The sequence below is a fragment of the Chiroxiphia lanceolata genome, chromosome 2, assembly GCF_009829145.1.
Source record: "Chiroxiphia lanceolata isolate bChiLan1 chromosome 2, bChiLan1.pri, whole genome shotgun sequence".
NCBI classification, from domain to species: domain Eukaryota; kingdom Metazoa; phylum Chordata; class Aves; order Passeriformes; family Pipridae; genus Chiroxiphia; species Chiroxiphia lanceolata.
This window is the reverse complement of record NC_045638.1, coordinates 48,348,130-48,368,548: the sequence shown is the minus strand read 5'-3', so window position 1 is coordinate 48,368,548 and position 20,419 is coordinate 48,348,130.

The window sequence follows — 20,419 nt, the reverse complement described above, 5'->3', positions numbered from 1 at the left end:
CATATCTCTCTGTACCAGCATGACATCATGGAAGATAAATCTTGTTGAAGTCTTATAAACATGGACAGTTACATCAGTATTGTTAAATGCATTTATTCCAGGAAATTGTCCATGAGTCCCCCAAAAAAGTAGAGGAGCCCATCTATACTGAAATCAGCTGAAACACCATTAGAGCAGACTCACTATGCCCACACTCAGCCTTTAATCCTTGCTGTCAACCACATAATACCTCTTTAAACCTAAAACATATTTAACATTTCATGAGTAGGGCTTTTTATTCTCTCATTTCAAAACATCTAGGATAGAGAGAGGATTGTTATGCAGTACACAAGAGTGGCTATTTTCATGCTACAAAACTGAGGCTACCTTCTGCAAGACTGGAGTGCAGCTTAAGTATATAAAAGATTGTTCGAAGATACTGAGGTGCCTGGGACAGGCAAAGAATCATTTGGTACAACCTCATTCATAATAACTCTCAGAAGTGACCCTACAGTGAAACAACCCCTAAAGTACATTTGGCCATTATCTTGGACAAATGATTGTTGGAACAGCGTGAGACAGAGGCAGAGAGTAAACAGGAAGCAAATGACGAGGAAGGAGTTCATCACTCAAATGTGCTTCCTCAGCCTTTATATTTAGCAGAGTAAACATGATTACATTTAGAAAAGTCTTGTGAATAAAGGTGTTCAAAAAAACATTGCATAGGATATTCTTAAACACTGATGTTTTTCTTTTTTTTTGTGGAGGAAACAAGACAAAAACCATCCAATGGAAAAGTGAAAATTTAACAGCATTTTTTTGAGAGATATTGAGTAATTTCTTTTTGCAGTTGGTGAAATATTACAACACAGAAGGCTGCACATTTTATTCTGGAATAGTTTTCTGATATGTATTCTGTATATATTGTTCTGGCAGCTCCATTTTGGTTCCTTCAAAATAAACATCTCTGAATTTATAAAATAAACGAAACATTATGATAATTAAAATTTAAACCTGCAATATAAGTGTAAGAAAAACAAATCAAGAAGGCTAGAATTAAAAACAAAACATTTTGAGAACACCAAAAATAAAATAAATCAGATATAAAAATGAATCCTTCAGACTTAAACTGTAATGAAATATTATTTGAGATCTTTATTTCAATATATATTTTTGTATTAGGGATCTGTCAAATGCAGAAGTCTAATGGAGAAAAGACTACTTCAACTTCACATACCCATATCAAACCAGGAAGAAGGCTGAGCATGAATTCCCAATGGGCATGTTCAGAAATAGACTTATGCAAGACATACATACAAAAATACACATCTGGTCACACCATTCACAGTCACACTGACAGTTCACAAGAACACAGCCAAAACGCCCTCATAGAATCTATCTATCTTACAAAGTTTGAAGTTTACTGAAACTTATTAAGCAAATAATGTCATGTTATATTTCAAATTAAAGAGAACATTAATTTATGCTACATTAAAATGGAGAATCTCTGTAAGTGCAATTATTACAAGAAACTTAACTTTTAGGGAGGTCCAAATAAATACTGAACTTAAAAAAATTACTGAGAACTGGTACAAGTGATCACACATCAGTTCTTGCAAAAATTGCATTAAGGAATCTCAGCTTCTTTTGCACTCATAATTATACCTTATTGTCTGGACCAGACAATCAAAAGAAAGATGATGTACAAGAAGACCGTCTGCTGGAAAGTGGAAAAATAAAAATACTGTGCTTTGAAATTAATTTCTCTGTAAAACAGAAGGAAGGTTTTTTTAATGAATATATAGATGATTAACTATGGAATACCATGGAAAATTTCAGAGAACAGCAGCCTAGTTAAGCCTCTTTTGTGCTGACTCAGGGGGTTCTGTGCAGCTTTTGTTCCTGTGAAAAGAAAAAGAACAACAACTTACAGCTCTCAAATAAACAAATACAAAATGCAAGTAAATAGAAGTATTCACTAAAGGAAGAAGGAATACACATGACACTACTGCAAATGAAATGTGTGATACTAGAACAGATGTTGATGCAAAGAATATCTAGCAGACAACAGAAGTGACATTTATGGTAACAAGAGTACTTGGATAAATCTGTGCCTTCTTAAACTGAAGCAGTATCACAACACTGAGGTGAAATACATCTTGTTACTGTTTTATTGTAGAAGGGAAGCTGTGATTAACTTGGTAGACTGTGCAGGCTGTGGAATACTTAAAATGGCTAAGGGAATACATCTAGGATACTTCTCATGCAAGGGGAAGGCAACATGATGTTAGGACTTTCGCTCTTCTTGCTGTACTTGGGCAGCAACTCTCACAGTACAAAATTTCAACTCATACTGTTGAAATGAATGAGGAATTTGTGAATGGCAGTCTCTTCAAGTCTAACAGATATGATTCTTTAGGGTCTCACATATCTCCATCCTATGAGAATACAAATTTCTGTCTAAGTAGCTGCTGGTTCACAGTAACGTCTCTAAAAAAATTCAGTCATCGTAAGAATACGTGGGTGTCCTCCTCTGTTTCTCATGAGGAGGGATTGAGATAGCAAGCCATTTTGACTTCAATAAACTACCCTTCTGCTTCTTGGCAAAGACATATGCACAAAGGAAAGAGTAAAGTGCTTACAGACATTCCTCCAAATGACACTGATCAAATCTGATTTGTTTCTTTGTCCATTGCTGTTTTGTTTCTCTCTTCCTCTCCCTCCTTCTCTCTGTCTCCTTCTTTCTCTCTCTCCCTTCATTCTCCTAAGGAGTTATATGTGCACCATTGGAGCTATTACAGTTACAAAATCTTCAGTATCTTGTAGAATACCAAAAATTCTAAGAAAGAAGAGATGATGGTTGCAAAAAATATCTGGAAGGCAACTGGAGACAGCTAACCAAGGGTCATTAGTCAGAAACTTTCTACATGGCATGAATCATATGACAATGGATTTGAGTTAATGGTTGTGTTCTTCACAGTCTACTAAAGTAAAGAATAAAAATCTTGATACTAAGAATTTTATAAAACAATTACTGCTTCAATAGAAAATCGAGAGAACTGGCATATATTCAGGACGTTTTCATAAGCCTGCCTCTCTGAGCATCAAGAAAATTATCCCACAGTCTGTTTCACTGGCTAAAATTGTGGTTTTCAGTTACACCAGGAAAAGAGCCAGTATATGACACTGCATGCCTGCAAAAGGCAGGCGTTTGATAGCATCCACAGCAATAGGTCCACTAAAGCTGTAGCTCCTGAGCAGCTGTGTAGGAAGGGAAGCACCTGCTAAGGGTATAGATAGGCATAAAAGACCAGATCAGGCCTTTAAAACACAATATCTATTTCATTATTATATTTTTATTAGTAATTTAGAACTATATCTTCCTGTAATTGTGCTTTTGTTGTTTTACTTACTATTATTTAAAGGTAATTTTAAAAGCTGTTTTGTAATTAAGCCCTCCATTTTGTGGGCACAGTTATGTAGGCCCCTGTTCTCTTTTCCATCTTTGTACCTTTTAGGACAAAAGCAGAGACAGTTGTTTGCTTCTTAACTGAATTTTTCTGTGAACACTCTGCTTTTGTTCCATGTTGGCATTGTCTAAACAGAAATGCTTCCTGTGGTTTTGGAGTATTTTTAATTGGGTCCAGAAAGAGAATCCTTTAGCTTTAAATTTTTCTGCATGACCAACAGACATCCTTGAGAGAAGGCAGGGCTTTTAGTGTGGGAGCTTGAGCTGGCTTGATGACTGATAATGACCATAAAATGTCTGAACGATCTTGTGAATAAATGTACCAGATATACAGTGATGCATATCCAAGGTGCTAGTCTAATTTATGTGATATGCTCTGTGGTGTTTAGGTGTAAGTTCTGCTGAGCAACAAAATCAGCATTTTGAAATGTAATACTGACCTTATTTTGTGTTTTCATACAGATTCTGTAGTGATGCTGCCTCTTGCTACTAACTCTTTTTCCTGCTACCTTCACAATGACTACATATAATTCTTTTCCCAGCTAACATTCTTTGGAAAGTTCAGGTTTGAATGCTGTGATCAGTGTTGGTACTGATGTTGTAGGACCTTTGATAGTATGTTTCCAAGTGGGTCAAAAGTTTTACACAAATCAGGTACATCAAAAATATTGAAGGGGCATAGGTGGGCTAATAACAAGTTTTCACATGAATATTGGCAACTCTACATGCTGAACTTGATGTGATGTGTTGCCCTGGGTTTTTTGGGGGGGCACGTTAAATTTGGCCATGAGTTTCCCAACCTAACACCCAGTTCAGTGTTCCAGTGTAGACATGGCTTAGGAAAATCCTGCAAAGATACCCATGATACATACTAATCTTCCTTTGCCCAGAATTAAACCCAAAATGTAATGAGGTTTTCTTGTTTGTAAACACTCTTTTTTCTTTTTTTCTCTTTTGTTATCAAACAAAAAATCTGGTAAAATGAAATCTGGTTGTCAGAACACTCATTAGTCTTGCAAGTTGTAAAGTCAAGGGTTTTCTCAACTTGAGCAAAATCGTATGAATCTGGAGTTTTCCAGGGGACGGCTAGGACTAAAAGCTATGACTAGCAAGGTGCACTTTTCTTGAAAAGAAATCCAAAGTCAGCCCATGGAGCTTGGGGAGGAAAATTATTTTTTAATTAAAACTCTTTCTGACAGTTTAGTTTTGGAACTACTCGGTAGTACCCAGATAAGGACCACAAAGATTCCTATGAGGAATGGCTTTGAGAACTGAGATCATTCATCCTGAAAAGAGAAGCCTCAAGTAGGGATCACATAATGTATATATATATGTACCTGAAGGGACAGAGACAAGCTTTTTTTAGTGGTGCTCAGTGGCAGGACAAGAGGCAATGAAGACAAACTCAAATGCAGGAGGTTCTGTCTGAATGTCACAAAAGTTTTTATTGTAAGTGTGACTGAGCACTGGAAGAGGCTGTCCAGGAAGGTTTTGGAATCTCCATCCTTCAAAAACTGCCTGGACATGTCCTGGGCAACCAGTTCTAGGTGACTCTGCTTGAGCAGGGGCTTGTACCAAATGGCCTCTACATGTCCCTTCCAATCTCACCCATTCTTTAACTTCTAATGGAGATGGAGTTTAGCTCATCTTATCTTAGCTACCTGAAAATCATACCCAAAATCTGTGGTCTGAGTTCAGTGAATAAGCAGCAAAAACTCCACCAAACATCATTCATTCCAAATATCTTAGATAATTATCTTAGTGTGGAATTCCATCACATATTCCTTATGTATGCATGTCTAAGTTTAGATATCTGTCTTTATCTTTGAAATCCCAATTCTGCTTATCAATTTAGAAATGTACTTTCTTGCCTTTCCAATATCAGTTATTGTAAGACTTTGCCAGCCATATGAACTACCAAGGTAGTTACACCTCTATGTTACAGATGCTATAAATATTTCTTCAGTTCTATAAATTATTAAATGCAAAGTAGATAAATACTTATAAATTCTGCTCATAGATCCTGATTTATAAATATCATAATTGTTCTCTCATATGGATTAATGTAACCAATGTCAAATTTAATTGGGGTTTTTCAGTTAGTACTTAGAGATAACCATCTATTTCATCTCATGTGAAACACTAAGCACCACGTTTTCACAGGAATGGCCTCCAGGCTCTTCTCACTCTTCTAGATAAATAATTACATTGTGATCTCAAAAGCTCTTGAGATCTCAAAATTGGGAGTTAGACTTGCGGTACAGACTTACATTAGGAAGAATTTTGTTCTTCTGGTTTGTGATTCTAGTTCTTCAGCAGAGACTGTATAATAACTTTTGGATAAGCAACATACAAGTAAGTGTTAAGGTTTATGATTCCATAAAACTATTTTAGGGATTTTTAGCTTACCATTAAGGCTTTAAATTTTTCAGGTAAATAAGGGTTTAATTGTTGCAAAATATAATTTTGCAATTATATGTGAATATATACATACATACAAATACATATTTATATACTTATTACAAAGAAATTGGAGAAAGTAGTCAAAAGAAAAAAGAGAGACAAGTATTTTTTTGTAAATTCATGGATGTAGAAAGGAAAATAGGCTTTGATTATATTCAATAAGCAAAAAAAAAGAAAGATGGAAGAAACATTTTTACTCTTTTATTATTATATTGTCCCTGTAGCAGACCATCTTTTAAGTATGTACTGCACAAGTTTTCTTTCTCATCCTTACAATGTTTATGTGTGTCTACCAGTAATTTTCTTATCTTCCCCCTCCCTAAATCAAAAATTTTTAGATAAAATTGATTTCTTATGAAATGTTGTGATTGACAAATCTATTTTAATTCAAATAATAAGAAAAAGAAGTTTGAAATGTATCCCACTGAGAGCTTTTCAGAAAACTCACAGTTTATTTTCCTTTGTAGCTAGAACACTTTTGAACACACCAGTTCTGAAGTGCCAGGATATTGCAGTAACGTGAAGAACAGAGGAAGAAAGCTGCTCTGTACTTCTGCTTTCCAGTTTTATCTAATATGCTAGTGTGTGGTCGTATGCTGTTAAAACCCATAAGAAACAGGGATATAGACAGTGCTAAATAGCAACTGCTGTGATTCTTTAGTCAGCTGCAGATTTTGGAACCATTTCTTTCATTTTGAACCATTTCTTTCAGGACAATGATTCATGCCTGTGTGTGGACACTACTTCAAGTGGAGTCCTGTTCTGTAACATAATTGGGTGTTCTGATGTATTAATTTACACATCACCTCAAACTTCTAGCACTTCTCAGTAGTTCTGCATCAGTTTTGCAGTTTACAGATTCAGTCTCATTCTCCTATATGTTAATCACAAAGACTGGATGAGGATTTACAGGATGCAATTTATAGCACTAAAGTCAAAAAGAGTTAACCAGTCTCACAGGAAGTAGCCTAGAACTGATTCTCCTAGTACAAAGAAAAATTTTTGTAGATATATCTCTGTTGTTATTAATGATCTTGATCTATTTTAAGAAAGATTGTATTCTAACAGATTTTACCCATGAGAACTTCCTTTGAAGAAAAACCTCTACAGATTTCCTAATTAGCAGATTAATGTAGCTGATAACTATGACTACATCAGTTTCTGAAAATCTTTTTGCACAAGTTCCCTGAAAAGATGTCAGTATCAAACATATGTGACTATATTTCTTTCACCAGATGTCTTTTCATATTCTTTTTGTTCCACTAGATATTTGGGGAATGAAAGAATATACAGGTCTTCCTGCATGGACATCTTCAGGTAGCATCTCACTTTAGGATATGAGATGCAAGAGGGAAATCAATTTGTAATACTAGCAATTTACTGCTGGGTCTAGAAAACCTTCAAGCATTTTGAATTACATGTTCTTCACACAGCAATTATTCTTAGTGTAATTTATCCTTATTTTGAAGAAAAAAAAAAGGAAAAGAAAAAAGAAGAGGATATGCAGATTTGAAGAAGAATGTTTCCAGGGAATATTTAGATGTTGACCTGATACATATTGGATTTGCTGTAATTTAAGGCATGATCTTAGGTATTAGCTTACATTTTTGCTCTAGGTGGATTTTGATTAAATATTGCAAAAAATCAATTAACTTTTACATAACTTACTCATCTAGCTGATTGTAATTTAAAGTGTGTACTTAGGAAATGAGCTAAGACAAAAATAAATTAACATGATTATTTCACTTCCACTGGAGTCATCTGTGGGTCAAGGTCCTAGAGCCTGATACTAAAATTAATTTTGTAGGTGATCAAAATAATAAATGGATCTGTTCAAATCCCTAAAATTATTTATAATTTGCTAGCTGCCCTTGACAATAGTTTTCTTCCACTTTTGTAGATATAGTGATGTCATTCATTGTTTGCCAACCTGGACAAGATCTTCTGATATGAAACTTTGAAACCTCCTCTTATAATTATTGAAAGGTGCTGCCTCTCCTCGTCCCTTCAGAGCAGGAAGAGAGCACATATCACCAGGTAACTTGGTACCTGGCATTCAGTAACAGTCCTGTCCTTTCAAAAAGCATTCCCTAGTCAATGCAGGGGGGTGGGAGTACCTGACAGCATGGACCTGAAAACAGTGAGTTTTCAGGCTGTCTCATAAAGTACTATGAACCAGAGTGGGAAATACAGTTGTTATGGTTTAACCTTGGTAGGCTTAGCCCCACACAGCTCTCTGGCCCACAGTATGTTGAGGGACAGAATCATAAGGGTAAAAGTGAGAAATCTCATGAATTAAGATAGTAGAGAGTTTAATAGCGACAGCAAAAGGCAAAAGTTGTGAGTGCAACAAAAGGGAAACAAGAAATTAATTTACCACTTCTCGAGGGTAGTCAGCCATCTCCAGGGAAATAGACCAACGGTTGAACTTCATGATCTCAGAGGTCCCTTCCAGCCTGGTTGATTCTATGATTCTAAGTAATTGTTACTAGGGAAGATGAACACTGTAACTTCAAATGTTGTGATTTTTTTTTTCTTCTTCCTCCAGCTTTTATTGCTGAGCATCATATCATAAGGTATGGAAAATCCCTTTGATTATTTGGGCCAACTGTTCCATTTGTATTCCTTCCTAAATTCTTGTTCACCCCCAGCCCACACATTGACTGTGAGGAACAGAAAAGTCCTGTGTAAGCACTGCTCAACAATAGTTAAAACATCACTGTTATCAAAGCTAATTGGTTCACAAATCCACAACATAGCTCTGTACTAGCTACTATGAAGAAAATTAACTCTATCCCAGTGTAAATGAGCACAATAGGTTATAGTAAGCAAACATAAAATGCTAGACTGGAAACTGATCTCATAAGCAGGGTGCGGGTGAAAGGGAGTTTGCGGTGATGTTCAAGACTGAGATGTTTCATTTCTAATGGGGATAATGGATGGCTACAGCCATTGAATATGAGGCCAGTTTTGGGTAGTATATAAAGTGTGGCATTTGAGGGGTCTATATTTGTATCATATATTTGAGATTATTTTTTCCATAGGTATCCATTAAGAAAAGGAATACCTTTATGGTTTCTAGCACTACTAATAATGAAAGATCCTTGAAGCATCAAATATTTGTTTTACAAAAGAGGTGAAATATATTATTGTCCTGATTTCAGCTGGGATAGAGTTAACTTTCTTCCCAGTAGCTGGGATAATGATGTGCTTTGGATTAAGGATGAGAATAATGTTGAAAATACGCTGATGTTTAGTAGTTGCTGAGCAATGGTCCCACTAAGTCAATGTTCCTTCAGCCTCTCATACTATCCTGAGCAGTGAGAAAACTGAAGGGAAAAGGGGTGCAAAAGAAGTTGGGAGGGGACACACACAGGGCAGATTACCCAAACTTGCCAAACGGATAATTCCATACCATATACATCATACCCAGTATATAAACTGGGGGCAAAGCACACCAGAGGATGTTGTTAAGGAACTGGTTGGGCATCAGTCAGCAGGTAGTGAGCCATTGAACTGCACATCACTGTTAGGAAAACTTTCCTGTCTAAGCATACAGGAGTCATTATGACAGTCATGCCTGCACCACCCTTGGCAGCCTGTGTCTCCAGTGAGCTGACAGGTGCCCCACATAAGTCCCTACACACACTGCTCTCACAGTCAGACAGGGTTTCCTTACCAGCTTGACCCCAGATTCCTCATAGCAGACCCTCAGATGCCTGGATCCTTAAAATAATTTAATCATGATGCAACAACAGAATAAGAGATAAGAGTTGGTGCCTCTGAGGAGCAACACTGAACAAAGGAATCCCTGGGCTTTTATACCCTCACAGTCTAAATCCACGAAAGTCTGAGGTCTTCTTATAGAGTCATCAGCTCCTGATGTGTCTCTGAGTGTCTGGTCACTTGGCTGGTGCCACAGGTCCCTGTGCCCTTTGTTGCGCAAAGGGTTGTTGCCAGCTCCTGGCGTCCTGTCTCGGGCTCCTGACACCCGAAGCTCAACCTGCAGCTCGCACACTGAGATACCTGCACTAAACAATGTATTCCTCAACAACTAGTAGCTTTTTATATTCTAATTCTGTTATTATTACTATGATTTTTCCTTTCCCTTTCCGGTCTACTAAACTGTCTTTATCTCAACCCACGAATTTTACTTTTGGTCCAAGTCTCTCCCTCATCCCATAAGGGGAGGGAACTGGGCAAACATCTGTGTGGCGTTTAGGTGCCTGCTTGGTTAAACCACAGCTATTGATTAATTTTAATTTTATTTCTAGATACCACAAGCCCATGCATTATTCAGAAGGAATCTAGCATTATTATAGTTAAGGAAGACAATGCATAACTTCATCTGACAATGTATTGTGTGCTTGTGGCATTGACATAAAATAACCATGACTGGACTATATCAAACTCTTATTTAAAAAAACTTTTTGCATTTCTCGATGGACCAAAATTTATTTTTATTAGATGGAGTATCATTTCCTCTTCATAGAATCATAGAATCATTTAGGTTGTAAAACACCTTTAAGACCATCAAGTCCAACTACTAACCCAACACTGTCAAGTCCACCAAGAAACCACGTCCCTAAGCACCACAGCTACATGCCTTTTAAGTACCTGCGAGGATAGTGACTCTACCACTTCACTGTACAACCTGGTCAATGCTTGGCTACACTTTCAGTAAAGAAATTTTTTCTTAATGTCCTATCGAAACCTCCCCTGGTGCAACTTGAGGCCATTGCCTCTTGTCCTGTCACTTGTTACCTTGGAGAAGAGACTGATCCATATCTTGCTACAACCTCCTTTCAGGTAGTTGGAGAGAGGGATAAGGCTTCCCTTCAGTCTTCTGTTTTCCAGGCTAAACAAGCCTGGCTCTCTCAGCTGCTCCTCATAAGACTTATGCTCCAGACTCTTCACCAGCTCCATTACCCTGTTCTGGACATGCTCCATACTTTCCTGTAGCAAGGGGCCTAAAACTGAATACAGGATTCAAGATGTAACATCACCAGGGCCAAGTACAGAGGGACAATAATGTCCCTAGTCCTACTGGCCTTTTCTGAGCTCCTATGCAATACTTCTAGTTCCAACATGTCTTCCGGCACACAGGCTTTACATTCTGTCAAACCACAGGTTTAAAAAATTATCTTTTTCTTTCTCTCTTTTTAGATTTTGAACACTTAGTATAATTAAATTCTTTAATACTTTGGATTTGACTTTTAAAATCTGCTCTTTTTTAGTCTAACATTCCTTATGTCTAATGTCATGATTACAACCTCCAAGTTTTTAAATTGGATTGTCAGAACATGCCAATTTAGACAGTTATTTCAGAGTTGCTTCCACATGGAAATCTGGGTTCTCCCATGTGACTACTGCCAACCCTAGCTATCTATGTTGCAATGCTATTTTAATGAAGAGAGAGACTTTTCATTGAGCACCTGCTTCTCCAAATGTGTCTGATTTTCACAAAATGGTGTAATATTTTGACTGTTTTTGAAGATGCACTTGAGTCAGGCATTTGTGTAAGAGCGGCTGTAGAAAATGCAAATTGAGCAATCTGCATATTTTTTTATGACACAAATTCTTCCTAGTAACATTGAATTTGTTGTAGTTTCATATTATTTAGACAAGTTAATCCAAAACCAAATTAATCAACTACCTTCTCTATTCAGTGATGTATTCCATATATAACATATTGTCATTGCTTGCCCATTGCCTGATTGCAAATGACAAAAACAAGGTGACCGGAAGCCCATCAAAAGTGGTAGTGCATAGATATAGTTAAATCATCTAATGTCTTTGAATTTTTAGGCTTCCTAGATATTACTTCTGTAGTTTATATGTGTCTGACTTCCATACCTGCAAGACTGTAAGTTGCTTTTCACGGTATAATATCATTCCTGTCATCATCATCATGGCTGGGCTTCGCGAACGAAGATTTGGGAAGGGCTCTACCCACATTTGCTACAAGCACGCCGGTGGCTAAAAAGGTCAATACACGATAAACAAGTCCAGTTGCAAAAGGTACAGCAGAAAGACTCCTTGGATGGTATTGACAAGACACATTTCTTTCTGCATTGTCTTTTCTCCTCGAGAGTGATCTTGCATGTGTTATAGATGGTGTGTCTCCAGGCCTCCTGATTGGAGGCCAGAGTAGACCAGTTATGTTGATCAATATGGCCGAGACTGAGATGTTGTTTCAGGGAGTCCTTGTATCTTCTCTTCAGGGCTCCTCTCTTGCGGCAGCCAGTAGCATTGCTGTGGATTTGGTCTAAAGACATAAATCAGATGAAGTTCTCATAGAGAGGCAATAGCTTTAGAGCACTTTGATGTGCTCTAAATGAGTAAATGAGTTTTCAAGTAGATAAAACTTTTTTTTTGGTACATGTAACAGAAAAACCCGCTGTCAAAGCTAAATGTGCAGCCCATAATATTTCATGTTTAGCTTGATTCTTTGACTTTGTATGTGCTGTGGTTTAAGCCCAGCCAGCAAATAACTACTACACAACTGCTTGCTCACTATCTCCCACTCCTCTGGTGGGATGGGGAGGAGAATCAGAAAAAAGTAAAAACTTTTGGTTTTGTGCTGGTTTAAAGGTAAACCAGCAGGGGAAATGAACTCAACTCAAAGGAGAGATTATAAGTCAGAATAACAATTTAATAAAATAATACAATAAGTACGATTATACAGACAAACAATTGGTTTTAACCCACAAAACCCAAATGTATAACCCAGCACCCTGGAGCATGAATAGAGTGGTGTTCTTTGGCCCCCCTGAGTCCAAAGTAAAATGAGAGGGGAAAAACCTGTTGGTGAGAGTGCTATTGCAGTCTGGTCAAGAGTGGTGATTGCAGTCCGGTCGAGAGTGATGGTTGCAGTCTGGTTGAAAAGTGGTGGTTGCAGTCCAGTCAAGAGCGGTGGTCTGCAGTTTGGTTGAGAGCGGTGATCTACAGTCTTCCTCTGGATCCCACAAGTGATAAAAAAAGTTCCAAGACTCCAAGATTATATATTCTCCAGTTCAGGTAGGAATGCCCAGTACTTCCCTCAGAGCAGGGAGTTCCACAAAAGAGTGTGAGGACAGGGAGGCACCCTCCTATCTCGCAGGTCTTTTAACACCTAGTTTATAGCCTGAGCAGTCAGGTTGCTCTGGACAGAAGGTGTAAATAGTCTATTGATACCAGTTTCTGGGAAACGGCCTGGAAGGCTATAGAATACACAGTTTTGGGTTACACCCATCCAGTGATGAACTGGGTCCAACTGTTCTAACTAGGACAGGTTTGAGAAAAGAACAGTTTAATAATTAAAATAAAATGAAATATAATAATAATAAATAAATAATAATAATTATAACAATGAAAGAGAGAGAGAAATAAAACCCAAAAACATCAAATGATGTGCAATGCAGTTGCTTACCACCCACTGACCAACACCCAGCCAGTCCCTGAGCAGTGAGTGGTGGCTCTCAGCCAACGCCCCCCCGCCCCCAGCTTAGATACCGGACTTAATGTTCTGTGGGATGCAATATACCTTTGTACAGTTTGAGTCAGCCATACCGACTGTGCTCCCTCCTGTTTTCTTGTGCACTTGTTCATTGGAGGAGCATGGGAAATTGAAAAGTCCTTGACTTCAGGTAAACACAACTTAGCGATAGCCAAAATGTTGTGTTGTCAGCACTATTCTCATATTAAGTCCAAAACACAGCACTGTACCAGCTTCCAAGAATAAAACTAACTCTATTAGAACCAAAACCAGGACAGAAAGTATAGATGCTGGCAAAAAAAGGCATGGAATGGAAAAGGGGTTACATATTAAGATAAATTTCTTAAAGATGTTAGGTGTAGAAATGTAAAAAATTCCTTTCAAAGAAGTCAACATCCAAAATAGGTAAGGCTGTGGGTTTTTTTCCTTTTTTTTGGGGAGCGGGGTTGTTTGTTTGGGGGGATTGTTGTTTGTTTATGGGGTGTTTTGTTTGGTTTTGTTGTTTGGAGTTTTTGTTTGTTTTTTGTTTTTCTTTGAAATCTCTATACTTGCTTGGAAATTCAAGATCTGTCATGAATATATACATAAAAATATAACTACATTTTCACATGTCCAGTAGGCATGTTCTTTAGCTTATTTATGTGGGCATTTTCTAGAGCAAATAATGTACTATCAATACTAAAAATCAGACATATGAAAAAAACCTTGCGTTCATGTCCTGGAAGTAAAAGCCAAACATTGCAACCATTGCAACCATTGCAACCATTGCAAAAACAGAATTAAAATAATTTATCATTAATGAGTAAGTTTGTGACATAACCATTATATAAATAACTCATCTGAGAGATGTCATTGGTGTAAATGTCCAAATGGAGTGATATGAGTAATCGCAAACTTTAAGGATTCTTACAAACTCTGAATAAAATGTTTAATTTCTGAGTTTATACATTCTCCAAGGAAAATGCTTTAATTAAAATATTGGAAACTTTCAAACTCCATGAATTTTAAAGGTATAACCTATTGCTGTAATATCTTGCACATTCATAGACATAAAGAATTAAATACTCATGTGGAGAATATAAACAGGTGCAAATATATTTCAAGTACAAGAAGTAAGTGATAGGCATCTATTTAACCGCAGGTGACATGCAGTAGGAGATAATGCATTATAATAACAACTCTCAATGGTAATGGTTTCTCACTGTTTTGTATGTTACAAGAAACAAGAAATTTCTAAGTGTGTAATTCCTAAGAAACAATTTAATCAAAACTCCAGGAAATTACTTCAGCAAATTTTAGTGACTTGTAAAAACAGAAATCCTGCTATAACTAATTTGTAGATAAGACTCCTGTAATTAAATATATCCATTCTTTATTTAAAATAATATTTCTATTGTAATATCATTAATAATAGAATCTCACATCCGTTTAGTGAAAAATTTTAACATTGTATAGACTATAACTTTCAAAGAAGGATTTGTCATTGTTAAACTTTATTTCATCAAAAAAACAACTAAATATATATATAAGTAGACATGTATAGGCAAATAAGCATTATTTAATCAGAATAAAGTCTCATGACAAAGAAGAAAGAAAGAATTTTGTGAGAACAATTCAAGATAATATTACAGCTAAATTTTTTTTCTTTTTTTTTTTCCTGGTCTCTTCAAGTGATACTTAACACAGGACAGACCTGAAGAATTTTATGTCAGCGTATGAGTAATTTTCCATTACATTAGATGAACCTCTCAGACCAAAGACTCTCTTTAAAATAAGTGTGAATTTATCCAAAGAAAATTTAATACTGAGTCTAATACACTCTTCTAAATTTGACCTTTCACATTAATTTGTAAGATACTTATTCTACTGTAAAGAAGATTAATTGAGTCACCTTTGAATGAACATGTTGGGTTACATGATACAAGCTCATACACACATCCACAGAGCTCAGAGGGACAATGCCAGGAGGTGGAGACCAGATAATATTCTGCCAGGATACTCAGCTCCGTCTCCCTGGGACTCCCAGGTGAATCTGCGTGTCAGAACACCTCTGTGCCTCTAAGGGTGAGAGCACAGTAGGGTTTGCCTGATGGGATCAATAAGCCAGAGAGGGGAGCAGCATGAAGCTGTCGGTGCTGCTGGTGTTCATGTGAAGTCCTCTGAGGACCTGCTTGTTATCTGTGTGGCTGGTATGTGGTGTTATGTGTGTGCCCTGTGTGCTTGTGCCTGCATCAGTCTTCCTGCTTGGACCTGAGGACATGAGGCTGTGGCAGCCTCATCTCAGATATGATGTATTTTCCTCTAGCAATATGTATATTTTCTTTTAAAAATATCCAACAGATAATTGCATAAGATAGCTTCTAACTTCCTTACTTGCGATGTATCATTGCAAAATTTCTTTTAAAATATTTTCAGTACATCTGAGGAATGACAGAAATTAACTATAAAGTTAAGATTGATTTCCAGTAATTGAAAATAACTAATAAATTAATAAGAAGAGGATTGAAAAGAAGTTACAAACAGAGCAATGTAAATTGCAGTTTGGTCGGAAGAACTTTTATATAATTCCTACTCACTAGTTTTGGTTCATCTTAGTCTTGCAGTCTCTGACTTTTTCTTTGAGATTCAGGTTCAAATGAACTTCTCACTTCAAAGCAAAATTCAATCAATCTAGCAATGTTGCTTAAGCTTTCATGTCTACACCAAGTGAAAACTGCAGGGGGCTATTTGATACAATTCCATAATAGACCTATTATGTTTCGTGAAAGATTTCTCTGCATTAGGAAGTTTGCTGAAGAGTTTGAAGTCTGCAGAAAAATCACTTGCCTGAGAAAATTAGCCAAGTTATATTTTTTCTAACTAACAGCATCAAGTGCTGAACCATGGTTAATGTCTAAACTACTGAAAAAAACCCCCAAACCAGACCCAACAGAATAAAAGGAGCTTGGCATAGCAAATAAGTCAATGAGTGAAATTAACTTTTCCTAGGAGCTGTTTGTTACCTGTTGTACAAGCATGTGTGTGGGGATTTTTTCAGCCATTTTTGAAACTGATATTATCTCCTGCTACAAGACTAAGTCTGATTTGGGGGAAACATCTGATTTCTTACCTTTCTGAACATTTCATGGTTTCCCCACTGCGTATTTTTTCCAATATTTTTAAGCATAAAGTTTCTTTTAAGCGTAAAGTCACCTATATAAAATTATTTCAGTAAAATGTTTTGCATTGCCTTTTTTATAAGAATTCTTTCAGAGTTTTCACAGTTCAATTGTTTGAATATAATACCACTAATTATTTTTCTATATTGTTTCTTATATGCCATATGTCAGATTTCTGTAGGGTTTGTTGTAGGGTTTTTTTGTTTATTTGGTTGGGTTTTTAATCCTGCCTGACATTCTATTACATAGCAATCCCAAAATCTCTGTCTTCACTTAGCTCTAATTTTGTTTAGGAATATAGAAAGATGTATGTTTATATTATTGAATGAACTACTTCTGAAAATTCATACCAACAAAGTTTGCAAAGGACATAAACACTATGAGTGACTTCTCACAGCAACTTCACAGAAGGACTTACTATGTCTCTGACAGTTTTCTTATGCATTTCTTGAGTAACAGATGACATCTGTCCTTGAACAGGTTTCTGACAGTACAATTTTTTGTGAAAATAAGAAATTATATAGTAGGGGCCAAATTAATTTTCAGCTGTGACCTCAAAACCAATTAAACCATTTAATTAATTGACAAGTACCATTGATGTTCTAGGAATTCTATCATATAAATATGAAAGTTACTGGTTTAAAGTGGGAAAAAAGATGCTGATCTGAAATCAAAGCATTAAAAAATGACAGAAGTGTCATAAAAGTTCATATTTTTTCTAATTAACACCCCGGAATAATTATTTAGACTCTTCATAGCCTTTCATTAAGAATCTACTCATATGGCATTTGACACCTCTTTGAAAATTTTGCAGAAATCTACTGATAAAACACGTTTTTCCAGAACAAAAATTGAATTTGATATTTGATATAACATCCATATCAAAAACTCTACATATATAAATACTTTATCCTCACTCATCTGAATGAACTTATCAAGTGTGGTCTAAAGTCTAAAGTGTCTCATGCTGTTGTTTTTTGTATTTCTCTGATCTGCAGACTGCGGTATCATCCACATTTCCTTCTCTCTTAGCTACAGTATAGCTTTACCCACTTCTTACAGTAGTTTCTTAGATAAATATTTTTAGCTTCACCACTGTTGAGACCAAAATTGTTGTTAGTAAAGTAGTAACTTAAAATGTTAATACTGAGGATTTCAAATACTCCTTGGATTTACATTCAAAAACTCATTAAAGGAAACCAAATCAGATGAAAGATTTTCTAGCTTCTGGTAAATGTCATTTTCATCAAAACAAATAAGGCTTAATGTGTCAAAGTGGTCCTGGTCAGTGTTATAACACGATATTGTTACTGGGAGTTTACTCCTTTTTGATGTTTTTAGACAGGGAATACTTAGAAATCAAAAGGATCGTATTTTTAAAAATCAAACACTTATTTTTATCTTTTTTTGTCCTTCATTTTGAAGCAGTTTACAAATCTGGTTTTATTGTCCTTCACTGTTGTTCCTTAATCATTAGATTTACTTTGATTGAAAAAAAGGAAAACCAACAGTTCGTCCCTCCAACCCTGTTACAGTCAAACTAAAAAGCCTAATGAAATTCACAGATTCTCTGTCTATCCTCTGATGCAGTGTTTCTACACTTAGTGAATTAACAATCCTAGTTTAATTAGAGAGTTAGAATAATTATGTATTTTTTTCTTGAGTGTATGGCATGAAGCATATATATGATATTTCCCTCAGCAATGTATGCCATAATAATATTATTTGAGCCCAAACTGTGAAGGTCCCTGATAAAGATAAATCTCTTAAGTAGAACAGGTGTAAAACATTCTTTTTATTTGAAAACAGCAGCATTCCTCTCAAATAATTTTGAATTACCATTTTCTTTCCCTTTTGGTAACTAAAGTTTAGTTGTTATTCTGAGCACTCCTCTAGCTACAAAAGAAAAAATGTGGAGAAAAAGGAGAGGGAAAAATGCATTAACTAGACTTCCTACTCTGGAATTAATATTCTTAATTGTAGAAGAGGATTTTTGCTTCTTTCCTTTTCTGAGTATAATGACTAGACAACTACTTATTATCCTATGTGGGTCCTGTTTTGGATACCTACATAACATTTTTCTAGAATACTACCATTCACATTCTTGTATTTAGGACTTCATACTATTGATGGGTTCATGTTAGTTTCAGAGTTTAGATTTCAAATTTTCAGAAGTCTGACTTGGAAGTCTGGTTATATTTTTTACAGAAAAATAGTTCATGAAAACTTTTATTTATAGTTAACTTCAAATGTTTCAAAAATTTGATATGTGTCTTTAGATATAGCCATTTCTGGCTTTGCATCTAAGGGATTTTCCGTTAAGAATAAATTAAATATTCAACTCAAACAGCTGAATTTTTAATTTTGTCTTTGTATAATTTTTTTCTCATAAAATTAATTTCATGATTTACAGCAAGTGTTCCTTAAGTATTCAATTCTGACAACTCAATTTGTCAAATAAAAAAAGTCTTTTTAGATTCTTTTCCTCAATGGTCTATTTTGTAATTTATATATATACAGATAGGAGCTGTCGTAGGTTACTTCTGAACTGCTTATTCCTAAATGTATTCCTACTTCTTCATTTTATTACAGCTTGCATGTCTACTTTAAATGGTGCTTGGAATCTCTTCTTACTTGGTCCTCATATTTCTTTTATTTACAAGTCTTTACACCATACTGTCTCTACTTATGTCACTGGGATTAACAGAATAAAGTTAAAATCAAGGTGACTGCATTCCACTGGTTTTGGTCTTTAATACTATATCTGTTTTAAACCCATTGGGCCTAGTGCAAGGGATGTCTCTCTTTTTCCTTTCTTTTTCTTGTAGCAGTTAAATTAGATTTTTCTCTTTTTTTTCACTTGTACTTATGTCTTTCTCATATCTCATTACTATTAATCCATTCTCTTATAAATTTTCTCTCATCATAGTAGCACCCTTTTTTTTTTTTACCACTTAATAATGTTCTAAACTCATTGAAGAGGTTTTTTTTTCCCTCTGATTAGATTATACTAAGCAATAACAGCAGTTGTTCAAAGCTGAAGTGCAAAAGAGTGATGTCATTCCATAAACAAAATAATCATTAAACTGAGAGTCAAAACTCCAAAGTGGAGGAGACATATATAACTTATTTTTTTCAAGAACAGTGAGGGTAAAATTACTTTTTTACTACTTTTTTACATACTTTTTTAGGAACTGGAAAGTAATCCATTATTCAATTTCTGAATAAAAACAAAAAGAGAAAGAAAAAAGTAAACTCTCAGTTTATTTTATCTTAATTGATGTCCCTGATGTGTAGAAAATCATGCAATATTGTACATTTTCTGTACAATTTACCATTTTCGGTGCTATTTTTTAGTCATTGCAGGAAAAAAAAGTGCCACTGAGAATTTTAATACATGAAAGAATTTTCCCATATTTTTGGTACTTGTATGGCTTTTGATACCTGTAATTTATTGTCTGTAATATCTATCACAGTCTGGAAAGTGAGTACAGTTCTGAATCCAATCTGTATTTTCGTATGCCTGTGTACAAGCCTTCCAACAACTAGAGCCAAAATTTGAATCTTAATATTTTAATATTTTTAATATTTTGATTTGAACCACAAAAATGCTTAAACAATTTTTATGTTCAGTCCTCTAGATAAGTGTCTGATTTGTATAAATGCTAAAATTTCACGTCACTTTTATGCTAAAACTATTGTTGTTTATTTCTGTTTTTCTAGAGTTTTTGTTTCTTCTTACAAATTCAGCACAATACAGGCAAATAAACTTTTCCTATATTATTTTATATCATGCAGGATACCTTAATCATTATTTGGGGAAAAAGGTATTTCTCATTATAACTTTCAGTATTCCAAAATACTTTTTTTAAA